This window comes from Thamnophis sirtalis, unplaced genomic scaffold, assembly GCF_051295495.1.
Source record: "Thamnophis sirtalis isolate CommonGarterSnake01/CBP01778 unplaced genomic scaffold, rThaSir2_p1.2 scaffold_1, whole genome shotgun sequence".
Taxonomy (NCBI): Eukaryota; Metazoa; Chordata; class Lepidosauria; order Squamata; family Natricidae; genus Thamnophis; species Thamnophis sirtalis.
The window spans coordinates 104172824-104190507 of NW_028261381.1; the positions used below are offsets into that span (position 1 = coordinate 104172824).

General features: G+C 38.7%; 1 protein-coding gene across 2 annotated transcripts in view; it reads right to left on the bottom strand.

Annotated features, from left to right (window-relative positions):
- CHST1 (carbohydrate sulfotransferase 1) overlaps positions 1 to 17106 on the bottom strand; it is a 32308-nt gene extending 15202 nt beyond the window's left edge. For both annotated transcript variants that reach the window (XM_087720032.1, XM_014060389.2), the window contains exon 1: positions 16883 to 17106. The gene's annotated coding sequence lies outside the window, so the exon portion shown is untranslated. The remainder of the gene's footprint in view (positions 1 to 16882) is intronic.
- Between the last annotated feature and the right edge of the window lie 578 nt (positions 17107 to 17684).

Genomic DNA, 17684 nt, shown 5'->3' on the forward strand with positions numbered 1-17684 from the left:
TCAGGACTATGGTAGCTACAAATATGTTAATGTTCAACTATTCCATCCCAAAGCTTCTTGAGGCTTTAGCATATTAAAATGCCTAACTTAGGAAAGGCCAAAGTTCTTGGTGATTTCTCCCAAGAGAAGACTGTGTTGTATACTGATTACTTGCCTAGAGAAGAATCAAGAAGTGTGTGGGGGGGGGGGGAGAGAGAAGGCTAGGTCATCTCCATGTCGGTTATAGAAAGCAAAGCAGGACTGCTTTGAATGGGCCCAGAGGCTGATTCAAAACAGCAATGTTTTCATTTATCAAGAATGATCACAAATGTTTTAACTCCAAAAAATGCATGAAAATTAAACCTTTTTTTCCTTGTGGAATCTATGTATGAGACACTGCAAGTTAAAAAAAAACAACAGATGTTGCCACAAAGTAGTCTTTAATTTACGACTGATTACTTAGCAACTGTACAAAATTATACATTTCCTACTTACAATCTGGATTTGGAATTCCAACATCCAGGCCACACATGTACATTCCCAGTTATGTGATCACATTTGGACACTTGGCACATTTATAGTCATTTGCAACATCCAACAGTGATGTGACCATGCTTTACAATGGGACTTTATTTTGCCAGAAACTTGTGTATGCTTCCAGTTTCCAACCAAATGTGCCCATTGTGGACAATGGATTTCCTTGACAACCACTGCAAAAAAGATTATAAAATTGGGTGTGGTCATATGGTGTCCCATTTAACAAGCAGCATGACTTACAACAGTAATTCTGGATTCAGTTATGGTTATAAGTCAATGACTACATGCAGCATGGCAGATTTAGCTTATCTTATCCTTATCAGGTTGACCATTAGTTTGCAAACCTGGCTAATTGTAATAAGCCTTATTGTAGAACTAAATCCCCAAATTTAAACTGCAATCCCATGATTAAGAACGGAATCATTTATATTGTGTAATCAATGTTCACGGGTCACTTTTGCAAAAAGAGATAACCAAGAATGCTTGCCTGGTGTCACTTATATTCTAAACTTCTTTAGAGATGATATGGGAGATGGAGAAAAAAGAGATTTAATTTCTCTGTGAGATGAAATTCTATTTCGAAATTCTCTATTTAAAACAGATATTTTTGCAGTCTCCAGTTCTAAATAAAATACCCATTAAATGAATGGAATTTCATACAGACATGCACTAATATTTTAAAATCAAGCCTATTATTGTCCATAAAAAAGTTCAAGACTTTGAAATGTGAAAATGTGGGGGAGGGGGAGAGAATGTTCTGAAAAGAAATGCAAGGCAAAATGAATCTATTATTCTTCACTCGGTAGTTAGATGTTCAAACTGTAAAGATGCCTGTTTATTTATTTATTTATAAAAAAAACTCATTTTATTAGAATTGATATCTGATGCATCTAAAACACAGGTGTCAAACTTGCATCATGGACCAGATTGTGATGTATCACAATGTTTTTTGACTTTGGGTGTGGCCTGCATGTGACGTATCTGGCCCATGGGCCGCCAGTTTGACAGGCCTGATCTAAAGGACATCTATGTGCAGCAGACTAGGTTACACAGATAATGTGACAATGTATTTGGCAGCTTCCCAGATTGGGGCTCTTTCAGGAATTCCAATTTTGTCAAGGAAGAACTATGGAATTTGGCCACTGATTTGATGAAGACTGTTCAAAAACTGTTGAAGTGACAGAAGTGTTCTTAGTGAAGGTGTTTCTAACTCTTTTTTGCCTTCTGGATATACTTATATTTACTTATATTTCAAGCTTTCCAATGAATATGCTGATTGTCACAACAACCAAATCAATAAAGTTTGTAACCCAATTGAATTTACATATGCATATACAAAACACACACACACACCCTTATATATTATCTACCACTGACTATTTGAGCCATGTACCTCAATATGTGCAGGGGGTTGTACTAGAAGATCTCCAAGGTCCCTTCCAACTATCTTATTCTATTATATACAGTAATACAGACTACCTGAATATATTACAGATTACATTACAGACTACAATATATTACAGATTACAGTACACCTGTTATGGGTATGTCTCTTAGGGAAGAAATTATGAAAATTAATATCTCTGGCCTTTTCTTCCTTCCTGCAAGAATGCCAAGTAACAATATTTGCTTGCTTACAAGTGCTCAAAACAGTTTAGAACTGTAGGGCTGATAACTGCTGCACAGAATCCCTATTCACTCTAAAGCATCTGAATAGCACCAGACAGGTAGTGTATTTCCAGAATCATATGCAGAAAGCTCTTTTTCATCATTATTGCTTAAGAGATGCCAAGGATTGGACCTACAACCTTTTGCATGTAAACACATGATCTGTCAATTAGCCAAAGGTCCACCCAGATTCCTGCATTCATGACTATTTAAATTTATACTTAGCCTTTGTTATTTGGTTCATTGTGGTCTATTGTAACGTATTTAAATTCAGCAGTCCCAGAACAATAACCAACTTGAACAGCAAGAATACGTAAAGCCAGAGGTTTAAAATGTAGAAGGCTCTGACATATTACTTCAAGCAACAGTAAAATTCAGTCTATAAAATCCAAATGTCTTCCTAAGTAGGAAAGCCTAAATGCTGCAGCAGAACATCAAAGCGAATCTCTTTGGGTGGGGGGGGGGGAATACCAAATCTAACTACAGCAGCAGAGACAGCTGTCCTTTTCTGTCAACTAACATTGTCTTGGAACAGATCTGAAGGTCTCCACAGTTCATATCAGTAAGAGAGACAAGGAGGTAAATCAGATATCCACACTTTGGAGATTTAAAGATCAGTCTGCATCACGGCAAAGAACCTGCAAATCAAGGCAACAGGTATACCCTTCTAAAGAAGGATCTCAGCAACAGCTTTAAAAATCTCTATATATCACTGAAGCATGGGGGTACCAAGTTTTTGTTGAAGTGAAGCACTCTTAGTTTTTGACAGGATGTGGACCTTGATGCTCTCAGAAGCAGGTTCTCATAGACATATTACAAAAACACACACAATCAGCTGGTATCTAACTGGGAAATAAGTCATCCCCATTTTGGAGAATGAACAAGCAAAGTTCATTTGCAACAGGCAGCCACTGAATAAGATGTATTAGCCATTTGCTACGTCTACAATAATCTCTCCTTAACTAGCTAAAATCTCTTTCAGTTTTACAATACTAATAATATGCAGATGCTAAACAAAAGAATAGCTGGGAAATTCTAGATATAATAGCCTTACTCTTAGCCATGTGGAAACTGAAGCAAGAAGAATAAAGGCTCGCCAAAAATGAAATATTTGTGGGTGATCTAGTTTTTCATGTGCACTCCAGCTTTTCAACAGAGCACTCTCTTTTGCCCTCTTGTGGTACTCATTTCTTCTGTCTTCTAATCTAAAAGATTTGGAATTTTCCTTTGGAGTGGCAAGAATGTAATGCCAATGAAAAATGAATCCTCGTCCTCTAGAAGTCGAGACAGATGTCAAATATGTTTTCTAAATCCTTCTTTTACCAACAAGCTTCACTGTCAGTTTACAACTCAGTTTTATTTCACACTTCTTATTTCTGCTTCTCAGCCCTGCATTTTCTAATGTCTGGGATGTCTATAATTCTTGAAATCTTCTATTTCAATACATAGAGTATGACCATATTTGTACAACTTTCATTTGAATAAAGTCAGAAACTTAAGGCAAAACTTGAAGATTTTATCTGATTCTATTTTTTTTTTATGAAAACTGTGGAAGGCTCCTGTGTCTAATGCTTACTATTTGCCTATCTGATTCCAAAGGATTCCATGAAAAATATAACAGCAAATCTAATGCCTACAGAAAATTCCCCTCCGCTATCAGTGAAAATAGTGCTGTATCCTCATTAGAAATTAGGGCATTCGCATGTTTCAAATTACAATTTTATAAAACTACTGTTCTACTCCTTTCCTTTCTTTTCAGCTCACTAGCATGGATGATCCGAATTCAACAGAAAATCAGGAAAAAGTAAGTAATTTTCTAGAAAGTAATTTTCTGCCTCTCAACAGTTTAGTGATCAAGACCCATACTAATTACTGAAATAGACAACATTTGCAACATTTCAGTCACAGCAAAACACAAGAGAAAGAGAGAAAAGGATATGGTTAATTTGGTTGTTTTGTTCCTTTTTTCTGGGGGAAGGGTGATAATATCTCACAGGGCGGGATAGGATTATGATCAAGCATATTGAAAGAAGCCTGAATCTATTGCCTCACCGAACTGCTCCAAAGTATCCTGCGTATAATGGTATCTGGAGGTTTTGTTGTGTGAAGCAAATAGCCTTAGGGCAGGCTGTTTTAATTAGGGGAAATGATATGAGGGGAATGAGTGGAGGAATGAGTTGGGGGGGGGGACTCTGTGCCCCCCCCCACTTCCAAGACTCTATTTTTATCTTAGTTATACAAAACCATTCATGGCTAGTATGCACAATTATATTTAACAATTCCTATACAAAACATCTTAACATGTCAGTTTTCTTCTATCACAACCTTCTCCCTCTTGGTGCTTTGTGAAGGTGCTAGACTACAGCTTCCATCACTTCTATTTTTGCCATGGCAAAGATGGGCTCTACTGTACAGTCCCCCACACTTTGGCAGCATAAAAATAGGGAAGACTTACACATCACTTCTCCCCACCCATGTATTTGTATATTCACTTCAGTATCACTTTTATTTGCTTCATCAACTGTGCTTCTCAGAGGAAAATGCAAGCACTTTTACTTCTGAAATTGTTCAGATAAACAGCAAAAGTGCTTGGCTTATCTTCCATCCATGCTACACCAAGGATAGCCATGCTTTTGAGGACTGTTTGGAACAAGAAACTGTTTGGAAATGCCAAGGAAATTCCAACTAGTCTTGCTTAGGCTAACTTGGTACCATACAATGGCTCCACAAAGTAAGTGATAGTCAGGATATTAAGAACCAATATATTTAAAAAAAAATCAGCTGCAGCCAAATGTTTTGCCCTTTTTCCACACCATTATGCGATATTTATGGTATTTATGGGTCATGACCTCTTAATAAAATATTCTTCCAGACAACACAGCAAAGAAAATTACCACATTCCAGAGCATGGCAGTGTATTCCTTTGCCCTTATTCTCTGGGTTAAGCCCTCCTGTCTTTTTGTGCCAACATTTCTGCAAGGCAGCTGCACTAACAATGTCCCTGCCCTTAGCAATCAGAGCCCAACACTAAACTTCTATATGAAGAGCAAGAGAAGATTGTCATTGGTTAAGATAGCCTAACCAAACATATTCTTCATCTTTATGTATAGATATACATCAACTTTCCCAATTTAGCACCATCCCAAAGTATTGTGAGTGCAGTTCCAACATTTCTAACCAATATGTCCTCTGAAAATTGCAATTCCAGCTCATATAAAGGATACTAGGTTGAACCTACTTTACCTGACCCTTAACCTAAATTAGGGGTTCTTTATCATTTTTGCCATCATACCTCCCTTCAATGTGATCTTAAACACATCTCCCCTTAATATCCAAACACTGAAATGAGCACCAATGAACAGTAAAAACAATACAATGAAACTATATTTTAATAAAAGCATAAAAAGTTGAAGTAAAAGGTTCTTCATATCTCCCCTGGATTTTGTCTGCACCTTCCCAAGGGAGCTATATCTCACAGTTTGAGTAACCCTGGTGTAAATAATCACCACAGAGTTCCCAAATTATCTGTAAAATACAATATATTTCATGTTTTAAAGTTGCTGCATTAAAGTGAAATTTCATATTGTAAGTAATCGTGTGTACCAAACTGAAAGGGTCGGTGTAATAATTAAGACACTAAGCTAAAAACTGGGAAATTGTGAATTCTAGTGCTGCCTTAGGCAGAAAGCCAACGGGGTGATCTTGCACCACTCAGTCTCTCCCCCTCTGGAAAACTGCAAAAAAAACCAAAAACCCTTGCAGGTACTTGTCTAGGCAACACCAGTAGTCAATAATGACTCAAAGGCAAATAAAACAATGGTTGTGGGAGAATAAAACTCTTCCTAGGACCTATAATACAATGCTATTAGCGGTATTTCTTTTATCTCTGTTCAGGGTTAATAGAAGGAAAGCTATCAAAATTAGGTGAAGTTATTCCCAGAACTTCGCATAAGCCACCCAGTCACTTGACAGTGAGATGGGCAGTGTATAAATTTAATAAATAAATAAATGAAATACACTTCTTGAATCTTTTGTTAGCTTGGAGGGGAAAAAAGGAAGCAGTAAAAAGTAAGTAGTTGAAAGCAATACCCATGTCTCCCTTGCTTCCATTGTGCATTTTGTGTGCACCACAGAGACCATTTCAAGGTGTGGAAAAGCAACAAAGTGAAAAACATGGGGAAGACCAGCAGGGTTTCCCATTTGGTAAAGATGAAACAAGACTGTTAAAATATTTTCTGCCACCTTGAAAGCTGGGCTCTGTCCACTCTAACTGAATGGAAAAGGGAAGGAAAATATCCCAGCAAGCTTCCCGAGAGAGTGGCATGAGTGGCTAAATTTGGGGGTGGGGGGCAGTGAAGTGTTCTGCTCTCAAACCTTCATAACTATTCACTTAACATCAGGGAAACAACACAAGTTTTTTCACACAAAGACCTGAATTCAACCCACATGAAAGCAACATGCTTCTGACGGTTTTACCTATTTATTTTAATCTGCAGGTTTAATTCACCCCACCCCTATTTCAAATTAACTTCATCATTTTCCATCTTTATTTTTTGATTTAACCTTGCTTTCTGGAAAGATCTGAATTGATTTCTTTTTTTCCTGCCCATGCTGGCTGCATCCCTACTGGGAAAGATATTTCAAGTTTCTATGTATGGAACACAGTGGGAAAGAGTCAGAAAATAGATGTGGGCATAATTATTAACACATGGCTTTTCACTTGAAGTTTAGTATTGACTTCCAATTTTATTTCTTGATACCCACAGAGGGTCCCTCATTTGAGCTTATGTCAGCAAAGATTTGACATCTGCTGACTCTCAATAACACACTTGTCTCAGGGAAGAAGGGAAAACAGGAAGAGGAGACCCAAGAGCTGAGCAGTTATGCTGAGCCAGCAACAATATCCCCACCAAATTGTCTGTACCCAACAAAATGCTCCCTCCCACCACCACACAATCCTTGGGAATATTGTTACCTAAAGTCCTAGATCGGAGATGGAGAACAAACGGAAGGATTGCTCAGCTGTGTAAATAGATTGTTACACCAAGCAGAGCTATTGAGGAACAACTTGCTGAAGGAACAACTTGCTGAAGGAAACAAAACCTACACACAGTTAATTTTGCTCAGAGACTTTTAGTATTCTGGAATCAGCCTAAGAATGGCAGAGCTCCTATGTAAATGTTGCCTCTGATGCTCCTTATTGATATCTAGATTCAGCTCTTTAAATCGGGCTGCTAGCTATGAAAAACTTCCTGGCTTTTGATTTTGTCTCTGTCTCTGTCTTTCTCTCTCTCTCTCTCTCTCCTCTTCAATTTTCCCTTATGTTTATAAATTTGAATACTGTTATTCAGTGACCTGAGTTTTGGTATTCAGAGTTTAGATTTCATTTATGACCGTGAGATTAGCTTGATGGATTTAATATAGTAATAACCCAGCTAATAAGCTGACACTCATAATGCCAGGTCATTAGCTTCACTATTCTTCTTGTCCATTACAGTCTTGCATATGTGCAATGGTATATCTCAACGTTTTATTTTGGTTTTTGGTTATCTGGCAACAAAGCTGAAGAATAGAAAGTTCAGCTATCACAGCAACAAGTAAGAATGTTGTAAGAACAGGTTGTATGATTAGGAAACGTGCCTGTAAATTTCATGGCTTAGCTGTCATACAAACATGGGTATATTACCTTTAAAACCAACAGGCATGCTTTTATACAACACTGCTTTCTACGGTGATAGAGGATGAAGTATGAGCCCCTCACCCAGCATTATGAAATCTTGCATGTCTCTTGCCAATATGATTCTGGCAGAGGTCCAATCCCTAGCAGCATCTGTACTATATTTTCACTATCCCTAAAATGCATTATAACGAACAAGTCTGTTTCCATGGAAACAATACTGTGACTCAGGATTTGGGGGCTGGCTCTAAACATGATTGTCAACAGCAAATGCTCTAAGAGATTTAGGATACTCAAGAAATGAAGCTGAAAGATCTCTCTCTCCCCCGCCCTCCCGCCCTCCTTCCCTCCCTCCCTCCCTCCCTCCCTCCCTCCCTCTCTCTCTCTCTCTCTCCTCAAGCTGACATGGATATCCCGTATGATGTAATACAGAGAGTAAGATAAAGGCACATGGTTCAACTTTTTCCCCACAGTCCCAATTCAAATTCCTTCAGATGATATTGGAGCTACTGCAGCATTTGGGAATTACATGGCAGAGTGCCAAATAACTCCCTACCAGGTTGAAAGAGCTTCATTCAGCCAAGCTGCCAGTCATTTTTTGATACACTCAACAGATCTAAACATAAGCATACTTAAAAGTTAACTGTACATTTCACGCAGATACAATGTAACAATACCATTATCTATCTGTATACTGCCTTTTCAGTTACAAGAGTATTGGCTGTTTTCAGACTTATGAAATAGTGTACGTCACATCCTTTAGTTGTGAATTTAAATCAGAGTATTAGTGATGGAAGAAAATATTTTAGCATACTTCTACATTGTACAAAGTCTTATTCCAATACCAAGTCACCAACAGAGAACAATTTATTAAATCTCAGCAGTTTCTCAATGAGACCCATTACTCCTTCACAAGGGTATACTCTATTATTTTAAATTTACTAGCTAGCTAAGCCTGATAAGTAAATATGTCTCTCTTTTTTTTAATCTAATTCAGCTTTGCCACATATTGGAGAAGCCAATCAATTACTATACTCTTTTAGCCAATGATTTCCAAAACAACCCCAATAATATTCATATATGAGGCTCTGGCTTTCAGAATTATCAACCTCCAGCATTTTCCCTACTATTAATACTATTCCCAACCGTTTCCTACAATATTGCCTGTTTGTAGCACTGAGTAACTGATAGGTCTTAACATGAAATAACAATCAGTTTCAGAACATTTAGATTATAATGCAACACCTGGTTTCAAACAATCCACATTCATGCACATTTATAAGATGTAAGATCTCATTATGTTTGCTCTAGCATTTATTCTGATAGCAAAATTACATGAGCTGAACTTCAGCCATCCCCAAGAGATACTGAGGATGGCACTTGCCAGAATTCCCAGCCTCAATTTATCTAAAAGTCATGAAATTGGGGTGACCAATACAGCTCTTTTCCAATATCTGGACAGAAAAAACTTCCTCATGATATAAAAGAGAATATATAGATAATGAGCCATCATACCTGAATAGATTTAAACATGTCTAGTTCTATTATTTGTGTTGGGTTGAGCTTAAAATGAAATCATATAAAACTTTATCAAAGATAACTTTAGGGGCATCTTTTCAAAGCAGTGTAGATGCAGGAGGGGGAGGAGGGGGATTACTCTGCAAAGATACATAAATCTAAATAGGACGATTTTATTGTTTGAGAACCCCTTTCTAAGCATACATGAACTGGACACAGCCGAAGTTAAATCAGAGAAATCAACTTCAGTGTTTCAGTAAAGGCTTTGTTTTGACAATTCTGAATCAATTCCATAAGCAGTTGTCTAATGCTAGAATTTGAAATAAGACCCCAGTCATCTCTTATTCCCACCTCCTAACCATATGTAACTAGAATGTATAATTCCTGCTCTATTGTGATCTGCTAAAGGTTTGCATAGCCTCAGATGACAAATTATTAAACAGAAAATATGTACTAGATGCCGGTGCTGCCATATATGAGATTATTGTACCAACAGCAGAATCCCAAAAAGGTCCAGGATTAAATCATGCCTTCCTACATTATTCATTAATAAATCTACCCACTTTTCTCTTATCAGGATGGCAACAGAAACCAGTGGAAACCTAAGTCATATCTATATAGACTGTTGATTGAAATTGCTCCTCTCTGCATTTGTGAGATACTGTTAACTGATGATAAATAAGATTACCTTGAAATCATACTCAAAAAATCTTTCTCTCATTGCTAAGCTGTTGCCTTCAAACCATGCCTCCATGGTTTCCAGATATGTTTGAACCTTACTCCAGAACGACAGAGGTACTGAAAAAAGTGTTCTGTCTAATAAAAAAACCAGTCTCCCCCTTTAATTTCTCTTATTCCCCCCACCACAAAGCTTTCCCCCTCCTAGTGGATGCTTTTATTACACCTACAAACACAAGATTGTGGTTGGCCAAACCATAAATCCTGCTAGCAGTGAACAAACTGCTTTTGCTACTTGCCTGATTGAATAACTTTATTTTTTAAAAAATTTGAAATGCTGCTGCCTTATAGACATAGAGTATAACAAGCCATAATGGCAAAATATTGGCTCCGACATAGCTTTATTATTTGTATATACATTCTCATGATACTCCAAAAAGTTCTGCAGATTTTTTTATGCTTGTAAATATTAGCATGCATTGGCTAGAATGTTCAAGTAGTTTTCAGAGAGTTCTATTTGATCTTATGTCATTCATCCTACACTAACTTGGTTTTCATATGCATGCACATAACCTGAGGAAGGCATGGTAGTGTTTTGTGCATCGGTGTAAGTGGTCCTAAAAATTAGGAGTGTTGAACAGTAAAGGTACTGGGCATAGTGAGACAGAAAGTTATGTTTCTTTATGAATTACTTCATAGAAAAGCATGTCCTTCTCAATAAGTGCTTCTTTTAGAGCGACAGAGGTGAAACTGTTGGTCCCTAAAACACAAATTCAGCTAGAAGTGAACAAACTATAGCTTTGCTGGCTGTCTTAACTATTTGACTGAATCACTTTGTTTCTTAAAATGAAATGCTGCTGCCCTGCAGGCATGGAATACAGCAAGCCATAATGGCAAGAGTTAGGCTCTGACATGGTTTTATTTTTCGCATATCCATAAGAACAGGAGTGCAGAATAATACTGAATGGCTGGAAGCACTGTTGCCATACAAGAGGATAAAGACTAGAGGTTATTGAGAAATCCTTTGGTTAAAGATAACTCAAACATCTCCGGGTTTACCAGATTGCATCCAACATGAAAGGTTTTTACTGTTACATCAGTGATATCAAAATCACTTTTTCTCAGCAGCTGAATAGCATTTAAGAAACAAATCCAAGAATTGGCAACTTTTTCAGTACAATAGAGTGTGTCTTAAAAGAGAGAGTCTATGACTAAATTTTCAGAGTATACATATTTAAAGCTCACATAAAACATGTCGTAAAAATAGGAAAGCCAATTTCAATCCTCCTAATAATGTTTTGATATATCATACAGATCACTTAAATCTTCTTTAGTAAAATGTTCAACTCTCAGCAGAATCACTTAAGCCCTCACTCAAGAACAAGCAACATAAAGGCCGACTGCATTACATATTATTTTTCAAGTCAAAATCCAGCTTATAAAAAGTCTATTTTAAGGTAATTCATTAACTTTCTTATTCCCAACTTGTCTCCTTAAAATAACATTTCTATCTGCCTGGTAGATGATAAAGATGATTTAAATTTCTATAGCTATTCACACCACACATTCAGATATGAACATAGAGGGTCTGGTTCAAGACAAAATTTTGAAATGTATGTGTATTGTTTCATGCTGAGAATATTCCCAACAGCTGAGTATTCATACTTCGTACTTTCTTATAGGGAAGTACTATAAATATGCTTGTATCCTCAGAATCTATTATGAAAAATCTCTTGATCTTTTATATTTTAAAAGTTGGTAGGATCAGAGAAGGGGTAATTTTTATGCAAAGATCACAATATACTTCACATTAACATTCTGTCCAATCAGCAATAGTTTGTATATCATTATTACTATTATTGGAATTGTTTCAAAATATTTCAGCCTATGAGTCAAGTTATTTTATGTGACTTAACCCTTGCATCAATATGCATATGATTATAAAAATCTGACCCTTGATAGTCATGACAAAGGAATTGTTGTGGATATTCTCAGCATGGAACAATGCACATGTATTTCAAAGTTTTGTCTTAAACTTGAAATCAAACAATGTGTGCTCATTCCTGATCAATATTTTAAGAGTTCCAATCATCTATGATCAGTATCTAGTAACACAGAATGCATGGATTCCAATTCTTCTGGCATTGGCTGGACATAATTGTATTCAGGATACATAGGATATGGGAAAGGGCCAGCTAAGTACACTTTGAAGTAATTGTGCATTTTTATTTGTTGAACTCATGATGGAAATTAATCAATAGTACTAAGTACTAAGGAGAAATTTCCTGACAGTTAGAACAATTAATCAGTGGAACAACCTGCCTCCAGAGGTTGTGAATGCTCCAACACTTAAAGTTTTTAAGAAGACACTGGATAACCATTTTTCTGAAGTGGTGTAGAGTATCCTGCCTAAGCAGGAGATTGGACTAGAAGACCTCCAAGACCTCCCTTCCAACTCTGTTATTCTATTCTATTCTAAATGGTTGGTATTGTTCCAAGCTCAGGACAATTTAATGATTATATTTCATGGGCATTTCTAGCAGGAGAAAGTTAGGGATGGTGACTCAAAGAAAGGAACTTAGTTTGAAATCTGAAACAAATGAACTAGCTCAATTTTAAAACGCATGCATCTTCACTGTCTAAAATCTAGGGTCTAAAAACAAAAATATAGAAGTGAAAAGATAACCAAAATGTACATCTTTGAAAAGTGTCATTTCAAATTTCATCAGATGGCCATGCAAGTTTGCAGTCAGTGGACAGAAGAAATATATTCTTCAATATTTTGCCAAGTTAGATCTCAGTTTTGCATTTTACTATTTATCTAGTACAGATGATTCTCTTCATGTAGTTGCTGACTTTCCTTAAAAAATTATATCCCAAACTAAGATAACTTGTTTTAAAAAATCATTTTTGGTAAGTGTGCATCCTACCTATGTAAATGTATAGAAGTCACAGACAAATCTGCAAGGGCAGCAGCTTCTCCCCTTTTATTCACCCCAATCTTTCCTTGCTTTTTTCCCCCTCCTGAGCTGAGTTCTAGAAACAAAAGCCAGATTGGCCGTGAGGAAAAGTTATAGTATATAAACAGAAAATTACTGGTGAAGAATATATTAACCCTCACTTTCCCGAATGCCTTCTACAAGAACAACCCATTTTATTATGAAGGAGAACTTTTGTATTCTTTGTAACATCTAGTGTGTCTGGTCTAATGAGAAGGAGGACTAGGGGTGACATGATAGCCGTGTTCCAATATCTCAGGGGTTGCCACAAAAAAGATGGGGTAAACCTATTCTCCAAAGCACCTGAAGGCAGGACAAGAAGCAATGGAGGGAAACTAATCAAGGAGAGAACCAATCTAGAACTAAGGAGAAATTTTATGACAGTTAGAATAATTATGCAGTGGAACGGCTTGCCTTCAGAAGTTGTGGATGCTCTAACACTGGGGGTTTTGGAGGAGAGATTGGACAGTCATTTGTCTGAAATGGTGCAGGGCTTTCTGCTTGAGCAAGGGTTGGACTAAAAGAACTCTAGGGTCCTTCCAACTCTATTATTCTGTTATTTTGTTCGTAGGATTAGTAGACATCTAACATAGGAAATTTTGTTCAAGATGTGCAATACTTGGAATGTATCCAAGACTAAATCTTGTGTAATAGGCAGACTGCATTTGAAACAAGCATTTATAGCCTCAAGCTCCCTCAGCATTGGCCAAGCTATTTGAGGCTGCTTGAAACTGCATTTCAGCAACATCCTAAGGGCCACAGGGACCGTCTTTGATTTATAGTAATGAAATCACTACTGTACTAAAAGCTAGCAATTGCTCCATGGGATAGAATTTTACTCACAGTTCTACAGGCCTTAAGAATCTATTAACTTAACCATCAACCTGTCTCTTTCTCATTCTCAGTCTGTCTTATACAGCTTCTGGTTTTTCCTCAATTTACCCTTGACAACACAACAGAGCATTCAGTTAAGTGCTTATTCAAAAGGTTCTACAATTATTTTCAATTGTTGTCAACAGACTCCTTTGAATTAAGGATCTTCTTTCTAGAGTATTGAGAAAAAGATTATTTCACAGCCTGAGTATTAATTCTAATCTTTTTGCCTGTCAGATGAGGTTTCCTACCTAACAAATGTGCTTTTGTTTACATATAAACGACAGCAGCGCACTGAGCATGGGACTTTTTATATAGGTGAAAACCAAATTTCAGAATGTGATGGCAGATTTACCAACTGGATGGGAAGAAGCGAATTTATCACATCAGTAGTTATCACTGACTCCATCATATTTGGGGGCTCAATTCAAGGAGCTCTTTTAATTTGGTCCTAGTTTGGAAAGAGGAACTGGCTGTGCCTTGTCATACCTTCCTACCTGGATTTTGAGATTGTCAGAGGACTTTTTCTGAATGTCCCTGCTGAAAATGGGACAGCAGTTCTCAAGAAGAAAAGCTCCTCTTCAGGTTATGGAATGTTCTTCCCAAAAATATGTACTTGGCATCTATCTGGATTAGTATGATTTCAAGTAAAAGCCTGTATTTTTCCAATGTTTCTGCTCTTTCACCTTTAAAGTGATTTTACTATCTGCTACGTCTAAAGCAATACTTCTGGATTTTACTTTTCATTTCTTACTTAAGAGCTTTGTTAATCTAGCAACCTTTAAAATCCAAAATAAAATATCAAAAAGAAGTCATATTTACTTTACCTCCTCCTCTGGACATGTTGGCATTTGTGTTGATGGAACAAAATCTTGAAAAATAAACAGAACTGTGGAATTTGTTTTACTTCGACTATGAATAAGATATATTTACACTATTCCAAAGTTTATTAAAAAAAAAAACCAGTCCATTAAAAACTTGTAGAGTTTTTAAAATCAATCTTTGTCCTAACAATCTTTTTAGGAGTCATTGTAACAATCAACATTATGTCTATATTGCGTTTTGGTTCTTATTTTACAGAATTATTTTACAAGCCCATCATACACAGCTGATTTGCACATAATAAATTAGTTTTGCTACTACAGGATAACTGCTATCATGAATGGAAATAGATTCGAAAGTGTACTTTTCCAGGAAAACACCCCATCTGCAAAAGATTTTTTTTTCTTTCTGAAAGCTAGAACTAGCCAGCAAAGTCTGAAAACATGCTGTGTTAGAGGGGGAGGGAATGAATAAGAACATTTTCATTCCCTTGAAGCCTGCTCAGTTTCAGGTCTTCTCGAAATCCTCTCTTTGCAAGACGAAACCCAGCTTTTAGATGGGGAGAGATTACAGATGGCACAATCTTAATCAGTGACATGGCCTCACTCTCTGGGGAAGGGTTAGGCTTTCTTCTAAATAGCAGAATATTGGTTAAATTAATCCAATGCCATATAAGAGATAGCAGTTTTTTTTAAAAAATAATTATTATTATCCATTTCAACTGAAACAACAGCTTTACTTGTTGCATCATATAAATTAAATTATCTGGATTAAATACCATTCTCAATCCTTCGAGTCCCTCGTAACATTTAGGAGCACAGAGATGCTGCCCATTCAGTGAAATCTTTAGTGTTTTCCCAGATCCCCCCAAAATAAGGGTGTATTTTCTCATCCATTCAAAAGCTTGTTTCTACCAATGGATTGCTGAAAGGCATATATTTTTCTTCCTTCTGAGTCTTCCAAATTAAACTGGGGAACTGGAAAAAATTAGGACAATTTGGAAATTAAGATGGGGAAAACCCAAGTCAGCCAAGAAAGAACTTTAAATAGAGAATAAGAAATTAGAGTTTGGAATTCTGGACTCCAGTTGTTGCTCTAATCATTTCTGGAAATCAAAAGTAATATTATAGAACCTCAGTGAAAGAAAGCATCATCCTTAAGACTCTCTATTCCAGCCAACCCCATTTCTAGCTCCAAACAAAACTAGAACTTTTATCACCTTGGCAAGCTGGAGAAGAAATCCATATATATCAATATCCCCCACCCCATACTGTGTTATTCTGTTCTTCTATATTACAAGGCCAACAAAAAAACTTCTACTGAGAAACAGAGCCAGTCCACAACACTCGGTGAACAAAGGCAGAGTTCTATGACAGACAATAATTTTTATGACTTCCCGCAAGGACTGATGTACTTATAGCCACTTCTTACAACTCTGAGCCCTGTAAATGAATCCTTCCAGCACAACGCAAAGACCATCACGTTTCCCTGAGCGATAATTACAGTTACCTATAGTTAGTTCACTGCATGCCCCACCAGTATGCTGAAAGCATGGCTCAAGGAAGGATGGGAAGAGCTTCTCTTCTTTCCTATTCTTTAGTAGAATGCCGGCGCCAAGGAGCAGTTTCAGATTTTTTTTTCCAGGGACCAATAGCCTTGTACAGTGTTCAGTTGCAAAGATTTTGCAATATTAGCCCGTTAGATCGGACGGATCCCTTAACACGACACCTTTACACCTTCGGTAATGGTGAGCCCGACGAGATGGGGGGGGGTCTCAACGAGCAAAGCTGAAGCTACAGAAACGACCGTTAAGACTGGGGGGGGGGGTGTTTTCAGCTATCCCGAAACGGCGTTTTCACAGTGGAAAAGTACATTCCCGCGGTGCTACTTATTGTCCAGTCACCGACCCAAGGTGTGAGAATGCACGTGTGGAAATCACATCGCTCCCTCCCCTCGCTTCTCTCGCAATTCCGTTTCAAAGCCACCCCAGCAGCACACACTCCAGGTAGCCAAGAAGAGGGGATCCCGCGCTTTCCTTCTCCACCCACCCACCCACCCCCAGGCGTCCTAGGCAAAGGGGAGACTTAGGCTGCGCCCCGTCACACCTTGCTTTCCCATCCACACAAACTACCTTCAAAAACGCGGGGCTGCTTCAGACGCAGCGGCGGCGGCGGGCGCCCGCCTCATCTCCAGAGATTCCCAGCCGGAGACCGTGGCTGCATCTCTCTTCCGTCCGCCCCTCAAGCTCCCTCTGTCCCGGTGAGCAGCATTGGCGAACGAACCATTCTCTCTTTCTCTCTCTCCCCGCGGGGCTGAGCTCTCGCGCCCGCCAGCCCTCTCTCTCTCTCTCTCTTTTTTTTTTTCTCCGCGCGCGCACGCGCGGCCAGAGCGAGAAGGGCGAGCGGTGCTTCTCGCTCGACCTGCCCCGGCCGCGCGCTTTCGGCTTCTCTCTGCAGCGCCGGTCTCGGCTGCCCCCGCTTCCCTCCCCCCCCCCCCCACGCTCAGATGGTGCGGCGGCGGCGGGCGTGGGGGGGATGGAGGGATGTGGAGGAGGGGGTGAAGATGAGGCGCGGAAGAGAAGGAAGCGCGCTTCGCAGTTGCCGCTTTAGGTCCCGAAAAGCTGGAGAGAAGCGAGCAAAAGGAGGGTAGAAGACCTCACTTTCTCCTCTCTGGCGGAGCCGAGTCTGTCTGCAGAAGCGGCTACCTAGAGAAGTCCTTCGTGTGGGGGGGGGGGGTTCCCAACACCCCCCTCCTCCCCCTCCCTTCCCTCCGGCGGTCTGATGTCCTGTTTTTTGGCCCTTCTGGTTTGCTTTGACCAGAGCCCAAGTCCCTGCTCGGGCTCCCCTCAAACGGCCGGGCAGCAAAGAAGCGGTTGAGGCGGCAGAAGCCGAAGGGAGCTCCTTCTTAGGGGAGCCAGATCTGCAGCAGGAGCG